This window comes from Bos grunniens, chromosome 18, assembly GCF_055505025.1.
Source record: "Bos grunniens cultivar Pamir isolate PY7600 chromosome 18, Bosgru_T2T1.0, whole genome shotgun sequence".
Classification (NCBI taxonomy): Eukaryota; Metazoa; Chordata; class Mammalia; order Artiodactyla; family Bovidae; genus Bos; species Bos grunniens.
Window position 1 is genome coordinate 53,758,357 of NC_141182.1, and position 16,852 is coordinate 53,775,208.

General features: G+C 46.3%; 1 long non-coding RNA gene across 1 annotated transcript; it reads left to right on the forward strand.

The window, feature by feature from the left end:
• The first annotated feature begins 9,516 nt into the window (after positions 1–9,516).
• LOC147354081 (uncharacterized) lies at positions 9,517–16,677 on the forward strand. The gene is made up of 3 exons (XR_015146202.1): positions 9,517–9,954; positions 13,957–14,130; positions 15,952–16,677. It is a non-coding gene; the product is annotated as an uncharacterized LOC147354081 (long non-coding RNA).
• The last annotated feature ends 175 nt before the right edge of the window (positions 16,678–16,852 follow it).

Consider the following 16,852-nt stretch of genomic DNA (forward strand, 5'->3'; position numbering starts at 1 on the left):
TGGTCTGGGAACTAAGATGCCATGTGCTAAGCACCCAAAATTAAAGGCAAATCAGATCACACACTGTGTTGTATGCAAGAGAAATAAAACTGGGGTCTCTGTAAGAACACTGAGGAGTAATATAGAATTCTTGCCTTAAGCTTGGTGGAGGGAGGTGAAGCTTTTTGTGCCATCTCTCACATGCTGTGGATAGGGAAACCGAGAAATGAAGTCACTTGCTGCAGAGCTAGGAATTGAACCCTGGCAGCCTGGCTGCTGAAGTCACCCCCACCCCCCCAACTACCGCTTCACTCTACTCTACTACTTCTCTCCCTCTCGAGTCCTTCTCTTCTCAGTCAAATTTTCTAGGTACACGCCCACCCCCTCCATCATCTCTCCCCTCCCTGGGAACATCTACGATTCTCAGGCTTAAAACCACAAGTGCAAAGGCTGAAGCTGATTTCTGCACAATCATCTTTGGTGGGATTTAATTTTAGTCATTTCCCTTCCTTGGTCTTCCTCCTCCTGTAAGCACCCACTCTAGTGTGCTTAATTTTTGGCCTCCAATCTTTCTTCTACTCTTTTACAAAGATCCCTGTGTATCCTTAAGGTCAGTTTTGTTGTCTGTGTTTTAAATTTGCAAAATATCACTTAGTGACGAACCTCATTATCTTTCTTTTCTGAGCGCTCTAATGTGGCTGTGCTTATTTCCAGCTCCTGTGGAGTGAGTCTTTTTTTTATTATTATTATTAAAAAAAATTTTTTTTTGGCTGTGCAGCATGTGGGATCTCAGGTCCCTCACCAGGGATGGAACCCACATTCCCCTGCACTGGAACCGTGGAATCTTAACCACTGCACCACCAGAGAAGTCCCAGGAATGAGTCTTACAGACTCTGAAGGGGCTGTCCGTGTTCAAGTCCCAGCCCAGGAGCCCACTAGCTGAATGACCTGGGGCAAGTTATGAACCTCTCTGTGCTTGTAAAATGAGGGTTGTTAAATCGTGGTAGGCTTCCTTGGTGGCTCAGACAGGAAAGAATCCATCTGCAATATGGGAGACCTGGGTTTGATCCCTGGGTTGGGAAAATCCCCTGGAGGAGGGCATGGCAATCCACTCTGGTATTCTTGCCTGGAGAATCCCCATGGACAGAGGAGCCTGGCAGGCTATAGTCCATGGTGTTGCAAAGAGTCAGACATGACTGAGCGACTATGCACAAATCATGGTACCTTTCTCACTAGATTGTTGCAAGCTGACATCTTAAAGCATTACTAGGAATGGCATCAATGTCAACTTCTACCTCTTTTTATGGGCTGTCCCAGGATATATTTTATATTCTACTTTAAAAAATTATTTTATTGAATTATAAATGATTTACACTCCACTGCTTGAGATTTCCTTGGTGGCTCAGATAGTGGAGAATCTGCCTGCAATGTGGGAGACCCAGCTTTGATCCCTGAGTTGGGAAGATTCCCTGGAGAAGGAAATGGCAACCTGCTCCAGTATTCTTGCCTGGGAAATCCCACGGACAGAGGAGCTTGGCAGGCTATAGTCCAAGGGGTCGGAAAGAGTCAGACTCGACTGAGTGACTAACACTCTTGAGACTTAATGATGGGACATGAAATTCTTTCCAACTCTTTGCTACCTAAAGTCCACTCAAGGCTCATACTCATACCCACCTCATTTGGACGTTAGGGAAATCAGATTGTCTGGCATTCTCAGATTCAATTTCTCAAAGTATTGCCAGATTATTCTCTAGAAAGGATACACCTATTAATACTTCAGTGCCCAATGACCTATTCTTCCACATACTTCTCCAGAGCTTGGTGTTCTTAGACTGTCTTATTTTCAATCTAATGGATTTGAAAGTATGGCTTTATGTACTTTCTTATGTAGATCAGTTAAGCCTCTCTGGGTTGCTTTAGTTTTCATCTCTACCTAGAATAACTACAAACTCACCTCTGTGCGTGTGCATGTGTGTGTCTCTGAGTATTAACACTTTAAGGTTTCAGCCACTGTCACCACCACAGGGCAGCATAATAGTACCTCCTGCGACTTCCCTGGTGGTCCACGGGCCAAGACTCCGAGCTTCCAATGCAGGATGTGCAGGTTTGATCCCTGGTGAGGGAACTGGAATCCCACATACCACACGCCATGGCCCCAAAGAAGAAGAATAGTACCTCCTTTTTAGTATCATTAAGAGGATTCAGGGTGATGATAACAGCCACTCTTTATTATGTGTTAACTACATAGCAGGAGAAGGCAATGGCAGCCCACTCCAGTACTCTTGCCTGGAAAATCCCATGGGCAGAGGAGCCTGGTGGGCTGCAGTCCATGGGGTCGCCAAGAGTCGGACACGACTTCACTTTCACTTTTTACTTTCATGCATTGGAGAAGGAAATGGCAACCCATTCCAGTGTTCTTGCCTGGAGAATCCCAGGGACAGGGGAGCCTGGTGGGCTGCTGTCTATGGGGTCGCACAGAGTCGGACACGACTGAAGCGATTTAGCAGCAGCAGCAGCAGCAACTACATAGCACTGTGCTCAGGATTTTACCTGTAGTAACTCATGCATTCCTCACAAAAACACTACAAGACACATACTCCTGGTATCACTCTCATTTTACAGATGAGAAAACTGACACAGAGAAATTGACTCAAAGGAGTAGAGCTGAATTCAAACCCAGGCAGACACACTCATTCACCACCTCATTGCCTCTGAATGAGTTGATGCAGGAAAGACACCTAGGGCTTAATGAAGGCTCTGAATTATCACAGCTGTAATCATCACACAGGACAATCCAGAGGGGGTTGAGGGATGTTTGCTAATTGCCTTGGCAAATTGGATAATGGATTCAGCTTTTGGGACATTTTACAAGTATAGTAATAATAGCATCTCACATAAAAAAATCATGTTAGAGTGTGTGAAACTTGAAAGAGACTCACAGGGACCTCTGTTCCCCAATTGTAAAGGGATAAAGTTTGACAAAATCCTGATCCCTGTTCTTTTCACAGCCCCTCAGTTTTCCAAAATCAAAGCACTTACAACGATCACAGACGCCTTCCTTCCCAGCACTCACCAGGTACCAGCTCCTGTCCCCAGCTTTTATGTGAATGAGATCGGCAGGCAATTCTCACCTAACTCTGGTTCTCATCTGCCGTGTATTTGCACCTGCTGAACATGCCTGGACAAAAACACACACTTCATTGAATCTGGATTTACCGTAATTTCCTCCGGGAAGCCCTGCTTATATCCATTCACTCTCCCACAATCCTGGAAGCATATTTCATATATTCTCCTCCTTCCTTCAACCTCAACATCTCTTCCCTGGCATCACTCTCACCCTTGACCCCGTTCTTGTTTTAAATCCATCAGAAAAGAATTTCTGCATATTCCTAGCAACTACCAGCTAGGAAGCTGGTGTCACAGCTACCAGCACCAGGGACCCTGTTCTCTCCCTTCCCTCTTGCTAAAGCTGGGAAACCCTCCTTGCCAAGAACACTTCCCATCCCCTCTTGCTACTGCTGCTGCTGCTAAGTCACGTCAGATGTGTCCAACTCTGTGCGACCCCACAGACAGCAGCCCACCAGGCTCCCCCGTCCCTGGGATTCTCCAGGCAAGAACACTGGAGTGGGTTGCCATTTCCTTCTCCAGTGCATGAAAGTGAAAAGTCAAAGTGAAGTTGCTCATTTGTGTCCAGACTCTTAGCGACTCCATGGACTGTAGCCTACCAGGCTCCTCCGTCCATGGGATTTCCCAGGCAAGAGTAATGGAGTGGGTTGCCATTGCTTTCTCCACCTCTTGCTACTCAGGGCTGTAAATCAAGCAATTCTTTCCTCTCCTGCATCATCAATTCTCCCTTCTCTTCCAGATCATCTCATTGGCATAAAAACACTCTCTAACACAGACAAGCTTTTTAAACCCCATTCAGCTATAGCTCCAGTGTTCTGCTGCCTTTTACAACAAAAAAACCCTCCAAAAAAGTCATCTGTACCAATGTCTCCAATTCCTTTTCTCCAATCCTTGAATCATTCCAGTTAGGGTCTGGCTCCACCAGTTGGCCAGATCAACTCTTGAGGTTACCAGGAACCTCTCTCTGTGATTCAACCCAATAGTTAAGTGACATGCCTGCATATTACTTGAGCCTTCTTGTGGACAGTCACACCCTCTTCCTAGGTTGATTTTCTTCCCTTGACTTCTAAGACACCCCACTCTCATGAATTCTCTCCTAGCTCAGCGGCTGCTCCTTTTCAGACTTCTCTGTTGTTTCTTCCTCATCTTTGGGGTCTTTAAACATTGGAGGGTCTTGGGGGCTCAGTCCTTGGTTCTGTTCTTTTTTTTTCTTTCCACTTACTCCTTTGGGGATGGCTTCCCAAATTCATTCATCCATCCATCTATCTATTGATTATCTATTTATCAACTGTTGCTCTTTCATCTATCTATATTTCTATCTCATATTTATCCTATTTATCTAGCTATTGATCATTCATCTATCAACTATCCACCTATACTATCTATTGATCATCTTATCAACTATCTATCTGTATCTATCCTGCTTATCTATTTTATTTTATCTATCTATCTATTTAGGTTAGACCTCATCCTTGAATTCAGACTCATCAGTTCAGCTACCCTCTCAACACTTTAACTTGGAAATCTATTAGGTACCTCAACACATCTAAAGCCAAACTCCCGATCCCCGTTCGCCCCCCTGTCTCCCCCACCTGTTATTCATCTAAACTCAATAAATGGGAACTTCATCTTGGCAGCTTCTCTGCTCAAAAACCTTGCAATCATTTCTGACTCCTCTTTATCTCTCTCCCAACACCCAATCCATCAGCAAATTCTGTCAGCTCTACCTTTAGAATAGATGCAGATTCTAACCACATCTTTCCACCTCCACTGCTACCACCCTCGGAAAAGCCACCTCTCATGTGAATGATTTTTTGGTAATCTTTTGCTTAAAAATTGTTAAAAATTGTTTTATTGAGATGAAAGCCACATACCATTAAATTAACCACTTAAAAAGGCACAGACAAGAGGCTTTTCATACATTCACAGTGTGGTGAAAGCATCATCTATATTTAGTTCCAAAGCATTTTCATCATCCCCCAAAGAGACCTCACACCCATGAAAGTGACTCCCCATTCCCACCCCCACGCCCCAGCTCCAGTCCCTGCCTCCACTAGTCTGCTTTCTGTCTCTATGGATATGCCTATTCTGGATGTTTCCTGTGAATGGAATCATGCAATATGGGACCCTTTGTGTCTGACTTCTTTTACTCAGCACAATGTTTTCAGGGTTCATCCATGATTGCAGCACGGATCCGTACCCCATTCCTTTACACTGCTGAACCATATTCCACTGTATGGACAGACCTCATTTTATTTATCTTTCCATCTATTGATACACATTTGGATTGTTGCCACCTTTTGGCTATCATGGATGATACTGCTATGAAGATTCTTGTAAAGTATCTGAACACAAGTTTTCAATTCTCTTGGGTATATATACCTAGAAGTGGAATCATTGGGTTGCCTGAGAATTCTATGTTTACCTTTATGTAGAACCACCAACATGTTTTCCACTTGTACCACTTTATCTCATTGGAATTATTTTAACAGACTATTCTCTCTCTCTCTTTTTAAAAAATATTTACTTATTTATTTGGCTGTGCTGAGTCTTAGTTGTGGAACGCAGGATTTTTTTTTTTTTTTTTGGTTGTGGCATGAGAACTCTTAGTTCCAGCATGAGAACTCTTAGCTGTGGCATGTGGGATCTAGTTCCCCTGACCAGGGATTGAACCCGGGTCCCCTGCGTTGGGAGCAGGACCAGTCTTAGTCACTGGACCATTAGGTAAGTCCCTTCACAGCCTATTCTCAACACAGTGAGACCACTCAAGATGTGAGTAAAATTATGACCCTGCTGCCCTCTCCCTTCGACAGATCCCTCCTCACTCAGAGCCAAACCCAAAGACCTCACAATGACTTTTAAGACCCTACACCACTTGACGTCTGGCTCTCTCCCAGACATTATCTACTACATTCCCACTCACTCAGTATTGACCTCCTCACTGTTCTTTAAATGCATCAGGCAAGCTCTCAACCTCAGGGCCTTTGGACTCACCATTCTTTTTCCTGCAATGCTCTACCTCTGGGCCACAGGGATGGCTCCTACACTTACTTTGGGTCTGTGGTCTCAGCCAGCTTCTCAGAGATAACATCTCTGCCCATCCTGTCCACTTTACTCTGCTTTTTGTTTTTCTCCATAGCACTTTTCACCACCTAACATTTATTTATTCATATTTTTTTTAAGAGACAGACACCTCTTTCTCTTTTTCTTTGCAAGTTTTTAAAAATATTATTTATTATTTATTTTAACTTTTGGCCACCTGTGGCATGTGAGATCTTAGTTCCCTGACTAGGGATCAAACCCACACCCCCTGCATTGGAAGGTGAAGTCTTAACCACTGGACCACTGGGGAAGTCCCTATTTATATTTTATAAATATATTTATATAAATAAATATTTATTATATTTTATTTATATGTTTTCTTTTCACTAGGGCATAGGCTTTTTCTGTCTGTTCACTGAGGTTCCTATGCTCAGCACATAGTGCCTGGATTATAGAAAAGTGCCCCCAAACACAGCAGGTTCTTAGTAAATGGGTGATGAATGAATGAATGAGTGAATGCATTGAACTCCATTATAGATGAAGCCAGTGAAGCTCAGGAAAGATGCATGGCTTATTTTGGTAGTCCCAAGATGGTAAGATGAAGTCTTGAGATTTTTCTCTTTTTTTCATATACTCTGGGATTCTAATCCAGGTCTTTCTGACTGCAACACTCCCAACTTCTTAACTGGACTGTCTAGTGAACTTTATGTCTGGGCATAATAACCCAAAAGGTTATTTTTTAGCAATACTCAGTCTACAGGTGGAAAAACTCACACCCAGCAAGGGAAGGGGCCCTCACAAGCAGTTGGTGGCTGTGTCAAGACTAGCTATGATGCTTCAGGGCAGGATTTCTGGCACAAGCCTCTGGCACACAGTGAATATTCAATTCAATAGATGCATGAAGACTGGTATTAAGAGTGGATTTATCATAAAGCTCACATAAGCTTCAGGGCCCCTGGTTTACATAGGCCTTTCCATGGCTCCAGTAACGTGTCCCTGCGGTCTGATGTTTTTGAAAATTTTGCAAAAGTAAGATATTTAATGGAGAAGGCAATGGCAACCCACTCCAGTACTCTTGCCTGGAAAATCCCATGGGTGGAGGAGCCTGGTAGACTGCAGTCCATGGGGTCGCTAAGGGTCGGACATGACTGAGCAACTTCACTTTGACTTTTCACTTTCATGCACTGGAGAAGGAAATGGCAATCCACTCCAGTGTTCTTGCCTGGAGAATCCCAGGGACGGGGGAGCCTGGTGGGCTGCCGTCTATGAGGTCGCACAGAGTCGGACACGACTGAAGCGACTTAGCAGCAGCAGCAAGATATTTAAAGTGCAGTTGGTTAAGAGACTTTCCTGATAGTTCAGGGGCTTCCCTGGTGGCTCAGTGGTAAAGAACCTGCCTGCCGATGCAGGAAACATGGGTTTGATCCCTGAGTAGGGAAGATCCTCTGTTGAAGGAAATGGCAACCCACTCTAGTATTCTTTCCTGGGAAATTCCGTGGGCAGAGGAACCTGGACAGAGGACTACAGTCCATGGAGTTGCAAAGAGTCAGGCATGACTCAAAGACTAAACAACAGCTGGTGGTCCAGTGGTTAAGATTTCATGCTCTTGATGCAGGGAGCCCGGGTTTGATCCCTGGTCAGGGAACTAGATCCCGAATGTTGCAATGAATATTACTTGTGCCACAACTAAAGATCCTGCATGCTACAACTAACACCTGGGGCAGCCAAAATAAATTAAAAAAAATTTTTTTTAATGCAATTGGTTAAGACGATTGACTTCTCCTTGTTCTGTGTCCCTGTGTGGCATTTCTCTCTACCATGCATGGTGTTGGAGTCACCTTGGTTACTGATAAGATCTAGGTGAGGGGAAGGTGAGTTGAAGGTACTTTTAGGTTGGGTTCTGTGGGATATTTTGATATGGTTCATAGATGTGCATGCATGCTAAGTTGCTTCAGTCATATCTGACTCTTTGTGACCCTATGGACTGTGTAGCCCGCCAGGCTCCTCCGTCCATGGAATTCTCCAGGCAAGAATCCCTGACCCAGGGATTGAACCTGTATCTCTTATGTCTCCTGCATTAACAGACAGGCTCTTTAACCACTAGCGCCACCTGGGAAACCCATAGTTCATAGACATTTTGATCTATACTTGAATTACCCATGGACTGCAAGGAGATCCAACTGGTCCATTCTAAAGGAGATCAGTCCTGGGTGTTCTTTGGAAGGAATGGTGCTAAAGCTGAAACTCCAGTACTTTGGCCACCTCATGTGAAGAGTTGACTCATTAGAAAAGACTCTGATGCTGGGAGGGGTTGGGGGCAGGAGGAAAAGGGGACGACAGAGGATGAGATGGCTGGATGGCATCACCAACTCGATGGGCGTGGGTTTGGGTGAACTCCGGGAGTTGGTGATGGACAGGGAGGCCTGGCGTGCTGCAATTCACGGGGTCGCAAAGAGTCGGACAGGACTGAGTGACTGAATTGAACTGAACTGAATTACCTAACCAATTGTCCTGGTGTCTCGAATGGCTTCCAGAATGATCCTATTGTCCAAGGTGCTAACTCACTAGGTACAAGGCCAGTTTGTTGTTGTATTAATGGTCCTCAAGAGATCTACTCCAGAAGCACCTGCATAATGAAAGTGAATCAGGAATTAAAAGGACTGAGCCAGAAGTTAGAATGTAGAAATATTTTCCCAAATGTGTAGCTGAGTTGAAAGTGAAGTTGGCTCAGTCGTGTCCAACTCTTTGCAACCCCGTGGACTGTAGCCTACCAGGCTTCTCCATCCATGGGATTTTCCAAGCAAGAGTACCAGAGTGGGTTGCCATTTCCTTCTCCAGGGGATCTTCCCGACCCAGGCACCGAACCTGGGTTTCCCACATTACAGGCAGACACTTTACCCTCTGAACCACAAAATTCATGAAACTTTCCCCATGTTTCCAAAATACTTAGATGACATCACCAATACTGTCTTGTGAACTTTTTCTAAATGACAGTGACTAAAAAAAAGTTCCATCAAGTATGCTAGAGGAAAGATAATTTACTTTTCTCTCTCTGTAAATGAGGATATTATGAGGTAAGGATATTATGAAATAGGGACATGCAGCCAAAAAAGTAGGAAACATAACCAGAGAGGTGTGTCAGGCAGTAAATTAATAAAAAACATTACATTATTGTTAGATAATTAGAATAGGGCAAAGGAGTCCAAAATGGCGGTGGCTAAAAGACAAGGAAGGTCCGAGGACCAGAGTGAAGACTTCAGGCAGAACAAACAGAACAAACTCCTGGCTAAGCCCAATTTGCATAGGGCAGGCCCAGGTGGAGGAAAAAACATATAAAAGGAGGGCCAAAGGGCTTTCTCTCGGACTCTCTCCCGCGTGCCTACGCTCTTTTCTTTATCTCTCTCTCTCTCCCTCTTGCTATATTCTAAATAAAATGGAGCTGTAACACTGAATTGCCTAAGAGCTGTAACACAGTTTGTCCAAGACCCGAGAGCTGTGATGCGCCCAGGGCTCTAATGTCCGTTGCTCCAAATCTTTGTTGTGAGGAGACAAAGAACCGAGGAACATACACTCGCGTGACATCTATGGTGCCGTGACTCGGATTTAACCTGGCTGAAACAACCTCTATGTGGAAGAGGCCAAGCACAACAGGAGCCCAACTCAGCGAAGCTCCAGCGCTAGAAGCGGAAGGCGAAGAAACCCAGCGCAGGGGAAGGCCCATCATGCTGGAAACCGGGACAGCGAGAAACGAACTCAGCAGAAAGCTCACGGGGCCCAGTCTCAGATTCCAGAAGACCTCCGGTTAAGGTAAAAGGTCCTCGCTCCTATGGCTGGAGGGACCTTAACAACCTCCCACGAACAGGCGGGTGTCAGGGGCACAACTGAGGGACTCTGGAGAGGCTACTCCTCAGCGTGTCCCAAAGGCGCTATCTGCTGAGCCCCAGTATCTGTTACACAAGCCGGTGGGGGTTCTTCTGTCCTTTCTCTTCTCTGTGCCAAAGATCAGACCAATGAAGCTGTGAGCACCGGTCAGATATTTAGCAAATTTTCCGGCGGGCTATGAAGGGGATTCCTTGGCATGTTTTTCCCACTGCTTTTTCCTCCGGTCCTTCAGCTCTCTCCCGGGACTCAAGCCCGGCCAAAACTATCGAAACTCAGGCTCTGATGTCTCATTGCAAAAATTCATTGAGAGACAAAGCGATAAGAGGTAGATTTGTTAGGATCCAGAGAGAAGCCACCCTTCAGGGTGTGAACCATTGCCGAGGGCAAGGGCTGCGGCCACGGAATTAGGCCTGGCTAGGTTTTGTGAGGGGATGGAATTCATATGCTAATGAGTGAGAAGATCATCCCAGCCATTGGGAAACCACCCACTTCTTCCTCTTCTGACCTTGTGCCTTGGAGCTGTCTTGCCACCTCTGGGTGTGTCTGTTGGTTTATAGACTGGGGATTAAGGTTTACTTGAATTTGACTTGTCATCTTGGACCCAATTGATTTTAATTGGTTTACATTATACCCTTGTGCTATGTAATTCTTTCAAAAGTTGTGCTCTGCCCCCCCTTCCCTCCTGTTTCATGCTCTTTTCTTGAGCCCCATCCAGACCCACAAGGTTTCTACAATCTTCTGGAGAGACAACCAGAAAATAGTTGGCCTTGGGAGGGAAATACTCTATAATATCCAACCCCCCAATCCTACCCAATACTGGTCACACTGGAGATTTGGGGACGCCCAAACTCCAGTCCGGGGGGTCCCAGGAGGTCATCACACCTTGACCTGCCTAGGGATCGGTCTTCGAAAGGTTGTCACGCCTCAACCTGTTCGGGGATCCTTTAGTCCCAGGGGTCCCAGGAGGTCATCACGCCTCGACCTGCCCGGGGAGTCGATCTCTAGGAGGCTGTCACGCCTCAGTCTGCCTGGGGATCTGCACCCTGACCCGGGGACGCCTGGCTCTCAGGTTGCAACAGTTCTGGGTAGGATGAACTTACATCATATCTATTCCCGTCCACAGTGGGCAATACAAACCTCTTAATTCTACCCAGCATTGGTCACACCGGAGATCTTGGGGACGCCCCAACTCCAGTCCGGGGGGTCCCAGGAGGTCATCACGCCTTGACCTGCCTAGGGATTGGTCCTCGAAAGGTTGTCACGCCTCAACCTGTTCGGGGATCCTTTAGTCCCAGGGGTCCCAGGAGGTCGTCATGCCTCGACCTGCCCAGGGACCAATTCGACCTGCCCGGGGATTCGATCTCTAGGAGGCTGTCACGCCTCAGCCTGCCTGGGGATCTGCACCCTGACCCGGGGACGCCTGGCTCTCAGGTTGCAACAGTTCTGGGTAGGATAAGCTTTAGAAAGACTCACCCCTAAAGAAGTCCACCCATGGAAACATAAAGAAGCCTATTACTTGTGGGACTTTGCCCAGTCTCAGCAATAACTCAGGAGCCCAATGAGAACCCCATTGCCTTTCTGGAGAGGCTAAAAGAGGCCCTCCAAAAGTTTACCAACCTGGACTTAGACTCTTATGAGGGACGGGTGATTTTAAAGGACAAATTCCTGTCCCAATGCGCATCAGATATCAGAACTAAGTTACAGCAGCTACAACAGCAGGACCCTGCTGCCTCTTTAGATGAGATGGTCCAGACAGCCACCAATACCTTTTAAAACAGAACAGGAGAAGGAGGCCAAGGCCCAGGAGAAGGAGAGAAAGAAAGAGACAAGGCATGCCCAGATGCTGGCCGCCCTCCAGAGAAGCCCTATGGCAAACCCCGAGTCCTTGAGGGACAAGGCACGAGACATGCCTGATCTGTAGACAGGTGGGGCATTGGGCCAAAGAGTGTCCAAACTGTGACAAGTCTCCTAGAATGGCTTGCCACAAGTGCCATCAACTGGGACATTGGGCGGCACTCTGCCCTTGGGACCCAAGAGCCTCAAGGTCAAGCGCCAAGCCTACCCTCATGATGGTTCAAGAGGACTGAAGCGGCCCGATCCAGCCAGCCCGCCTGTCACAGATAACCATCACGGGGCTGGAGCCAAGGGTGCAACTGGATGTGGCAGGTAGGTCCGAGAATTTCTTGGTTGACACAGGGGCTACCTACTCTGTCTTGATCTCATACTCCGGAGCCTTCTCCTCCCAAACCTGTACCATTTTGGGTGCTACAGGAAAAGCAACTACTAAAAGATTCACCCGAGCACTTCTTTGTTGCTGGGATGGACAAATATTTTCCCACCAGTTTCTGGTGGTCCCTGAGTGTCCTACTCCCTTATTGGGAAGAGATATACTCACTAAACTGGGGACCACCCTTGTGATGGGAAGTTTTTCAGCCCCTAGAGCTCTACAGCTCCTGGTTACTACTGAAGAACCCATTACACCTTCAATAGAGAGGGATCAACAACTATGGGAAGACAAAATTAACCCCCAGGTGTGGGACCAGGGGATTCCTGGATGAGCACACCAAGCTGAACCGGTCATCATTGTCCTCCAAGATCCCACTCGGTTTCCTAACCAGAAACAATATCCTCTCAAAAGAGAGGCTCAGGAGGGACTACAGCCTTTAATAAATAAATTCCTTGCTTGTGGGCTATTGGTCCCCACCAGTTCGCCATGTAACACCCCAATCCTCTCAGTAAAGAAAAAAGACGGAACCTTGTGAATGGTTCAAGATCTCCGGATTATAAATGAAGCTGTAGTCCCCCTCCATCCCACAGTACCCAATCCCTATGTAATCTTGGGAGAAATCCCACCCAGTGCCAAGTGGTTTACAGTCTTGGATCTCAAAGATGCATTTTTTTGCATACCACTGGCTAAAGAATCCCAAAACCTTTTTGCCTTTGAGTGGGAGGCCCCAGGAGAAAAACACCAACAGACGACTTGGACAGTATTACCTCAGGGGTTCAGAGATAGCCCCCACCTGTTTGGACAGGCCCTTAGCCGAGATCTCCTAGATCTGGACCTGGGACCTAATGGGAAAATATTACAATATGTAGATGACCTACTAATCTGCTCTTCAGATGAGAAAAGCGCCCAACAACATGCAATTCAGGTTCTAAACTTCTTGGCAGAAAGGGGATATAAAGTCTCCGGTGCTAAGGCACAGATGGTCGAGACAAAGGTCACTTACCTGGGAGTTCAGATTACACACGGGTCCAGGAGGCTGTCCTCTGATCGGGTACAAGGAATCCTCCAGTTGCCCTCCCCCACTACTTGAAAACAATTGCGAGCTTTCCTGGGGCTAACTGGTTATTGTAGAATCTGGATACCCAACTATGGTCTAATTGCCCAGCCCTTATATGAAAGCTTAAAGAGACGAGATGATTCAATCCCACTGATGTGGGGAACTCCTCAAAAGGAGGCAGAGGCTACACTAAAACAGGCCTTAACTCAGGCACCTGCCTTGAGGTTGCCAGACCCAGAAAAAGCATTCCAACTTTATGTCCATGAAAGAGAGGGAATAGCCTTGGGAGTGTTAACTCAAAGGTTGGGATCTGAGCCCCAGCCTGTAGCTTACTTATCCAAGAGGCTCGATCTAAGAGCCCGAGGCTGGCCCCCCTGCCTTCGAAATATTGCAGCTATTGCAATCATGATAGAAGATGCTTTAAAACTCTCCTTTGGGGGCAAATTAACTATTTTTACCAGCCACCAAGTAAAACAACTCCTAAATGGGAGAGGCCATTTATGGATGTCTGATTAAAGAATCCTCAGATATCAAGTAATGCTGATGGAAAATCGAGGCCTCACTATATCCCCTTGTGAGGTTCTTAACCCAGTCACCCTCCTCCCTACCTCCGAGGGCTCTCTCCTCTTTCACTCTTGTCTAGAAACCTTGGACCACTGGACAAAACCCCGAGAGGGATTGTCAGAAGATCCTCTGACCAATCCTGAGGAAATCTGGTGCACTGATGGAAGCAGCTTTGTCTTGGATGGAAAAAGAAGAGCCGGGTATGCAGTAGTCTCCAATTTTGAGACCATAGAGGCTAAGCCTCTGCCACCAGGTACTTCAGCCCAATTAGCTGAGCTCATAGCCCTGACTCAAGCTTTAGAGCTGGGAAAAGGAAAAAGAATAGCCATTTACACTGACTCCAAGTATGCCTTTCTGGTGCTACATGCACATGCGGCTGTTTGGAAAGAAAGGGGCCACTTGACCACCCGAGGGTCCCCAATCAAATATGGTGATCAGATTCTTCGACTCTTGGAGGCGGTCCATCTGCCTACTGAGTTTTCAGTCTCCCACTGTAAAGGACACCAAAAAGGGAACACGGAAGTGGCACGAGGGAACCAAGCAGCTGATCAGGCAGCTAGGAGAGCAGCATTACAGAACCATGACCTAATAGGGACTGTCACCTTAGTTCCACAGACTAATTTGCCAGAAACTCCTTCATATACTGAAGGCGAGATTCTTAAAGCTAAGAGCAAGGGCTTTCAAGAAGATCATGTGGGGTGGTTCCAAAAGGAGGGACTCCTTTTTCTGCCTGGAAACCTCCAATGGAAGCTGGTTAACTCCTTACATGCCACTACTCATTTAGGAGAAAAGGCCCTCCAAAGATTACTAGGAAGGTCCTTCAGAGGAACAGGCCTCCAAACAGCTATAAGACAGGTGGTCTCCTCTTGTCCCACTTGCCAATTAAACAACTCTCAAGGAGCTCGAAGACCCCAGCTGGCCCAGCCCGTCCAGCGACGTGGGGCCTATCCAGGAGAGGACTGGCAGATGGACTTCACCCAGATGCCAGTTTCTCAAGGGTATAAATACCTATTAGTTATGATAGATATATTCACAGGATGGATTGAAGGCTTTCCCACCCGGACTGAGAAGGCTGGGGAGGTGGTAAAAAAAAAAACTGGTCCATGAAATCATTTCAAGATTTGGTCTGCCCAGGTCATTACAAAGTGACAATGGGACATCATTTACTTCTAAGGTCACCCAAGGAGTCTCGAAAGCATTGGGCATTACTTATTATCTCCATTGTGCCTGGAGGCCTCAGTCTTCAGGAAAAGTAGAAAGAGCCAATCAATTCTTAAAATCAGCGATAAAAAAGATAACCCAGGAGACCTCCCTGGGATGGAAGGAGGCTTTATCAATAGCTCTCCTCTGCACCCGCATTGCCCCTAAGGAACAGGTTGGTCTTAGTCCTTATGAGATGCTATATGGGAGACCTTTTGTTTATGTCAATGACCTCTTCCTAGATCCAGAGGTTCAGACCCTCCAGTCTTATACCATAGCCATTGGGCAATTCCAACAGAATATACGCTTGTGGGGTATGAACCAGGACACAAAAGATTCTAAAGAGTCACCACTATATGCTCCAGGAACTCAAGTCCTAATTAAAGTCTGGAAAGATGGGTTCCCAAAGGCTCAACTCCAGCCCACATGGAAGGGCCCCTGCCCTGTAATACTTTCTACCCCCACAGCAGTCAAGGTACCAGGACATGACTCCTGGATTCACTACTCACGAGTCAAGCCATGGAAGAAAACAGAAGAGGACACTCAATACACCTGTGAGCCCCTGAGAGCTCTCAGATACCTATTCAGAACTACCAATGAGTGCCGTTCTAATGAACACCCCCAAAATCTGGTTTCTGGGGATAAGATTTCTCAGGATAACTCTAAGGAGCCAACACAGCTTGACAGAGACTGTACTCCAAAACAGACAGGAGATAGATCTTCTGATCCCTGAACAAGGAGGGACTTGAGCTATCCTGGCGATGTGAATTTAAAATTGACCAATGTCCCTACTAGTCCTCGTTATGCTATATTGATGATGCCTATGATTATTCCATGTACTGTCAATTGTCTAACCTGTTTTGTCTCTGCCCAGGTCAACCAGCTACAACATGCAGTGCCAGTTCAACAAAGATATAAAACTACAGCTGACCACGGAAAATATCACACGCCCTTGGACACCGCTATAAGGACTCTGAAGATTGAGACTAGCAAGAGGGGGAGGCCCAATACCCCTCGCCGCCCCAGTTCAGCAGGAAGTAGCCAGAAAGACCTCGACACCCCTATTCCCAAAGAATTGGGCCTCCCATCTCTTGAGAGGGGAATGTTAGGTAGGTAGAATAGGGAAAAGGAGTCCAAAATGGCGGTGGCTAAAAGACAAGGAAGGTCCGAGGACCAGAGTGAAGACTTCAGGCAGAACAAACTCCTGGCTAAGCCCAATTTGCATAGGGCAGGCCCAGGTGGAGGAAAAAACATATAAAAGGAGGAGCCAAAGCGCTTTCTTTCAGACTCTCTCTCCCACGTGCCTGCGCTCTTTTCTTTATATCTCTCTCTATCTTCTAAATAAAATGGAGCTGTAACACTGAATTGCCTAAGAGCTGTAACACAGTTTGTCCAAGACCCGAGAGCTGTGATGCACCGAGGGCTTTAATGTCCGTTGCTCCAAATCTTTGTTGTGATGAGACAAAGAACCGAGGAACATACACTCGCGTGACAATTATCTTCTGGGATTTTGCAATGTTTGTGGTATTTGCCAGCTCTTTTAAATTATGTTATATGTTATTATTTCACATTCTAAGTAAATTTTCATACCCATACTGAATTTTGTGTTAGCGATTTTGTATTCCTTTTCTTAAAGAACGCTCCCCTCCCTTACTCCCCTATTAAATTCTGTAAGCTATATCACCCTGTTGATAACTCTTAAACCAAAATAGGGGTAGTTTTCAAGCTGTGTGATCCCGGGCCAGTGGCTGTACCTCTCTGAACCTATTTCCTTA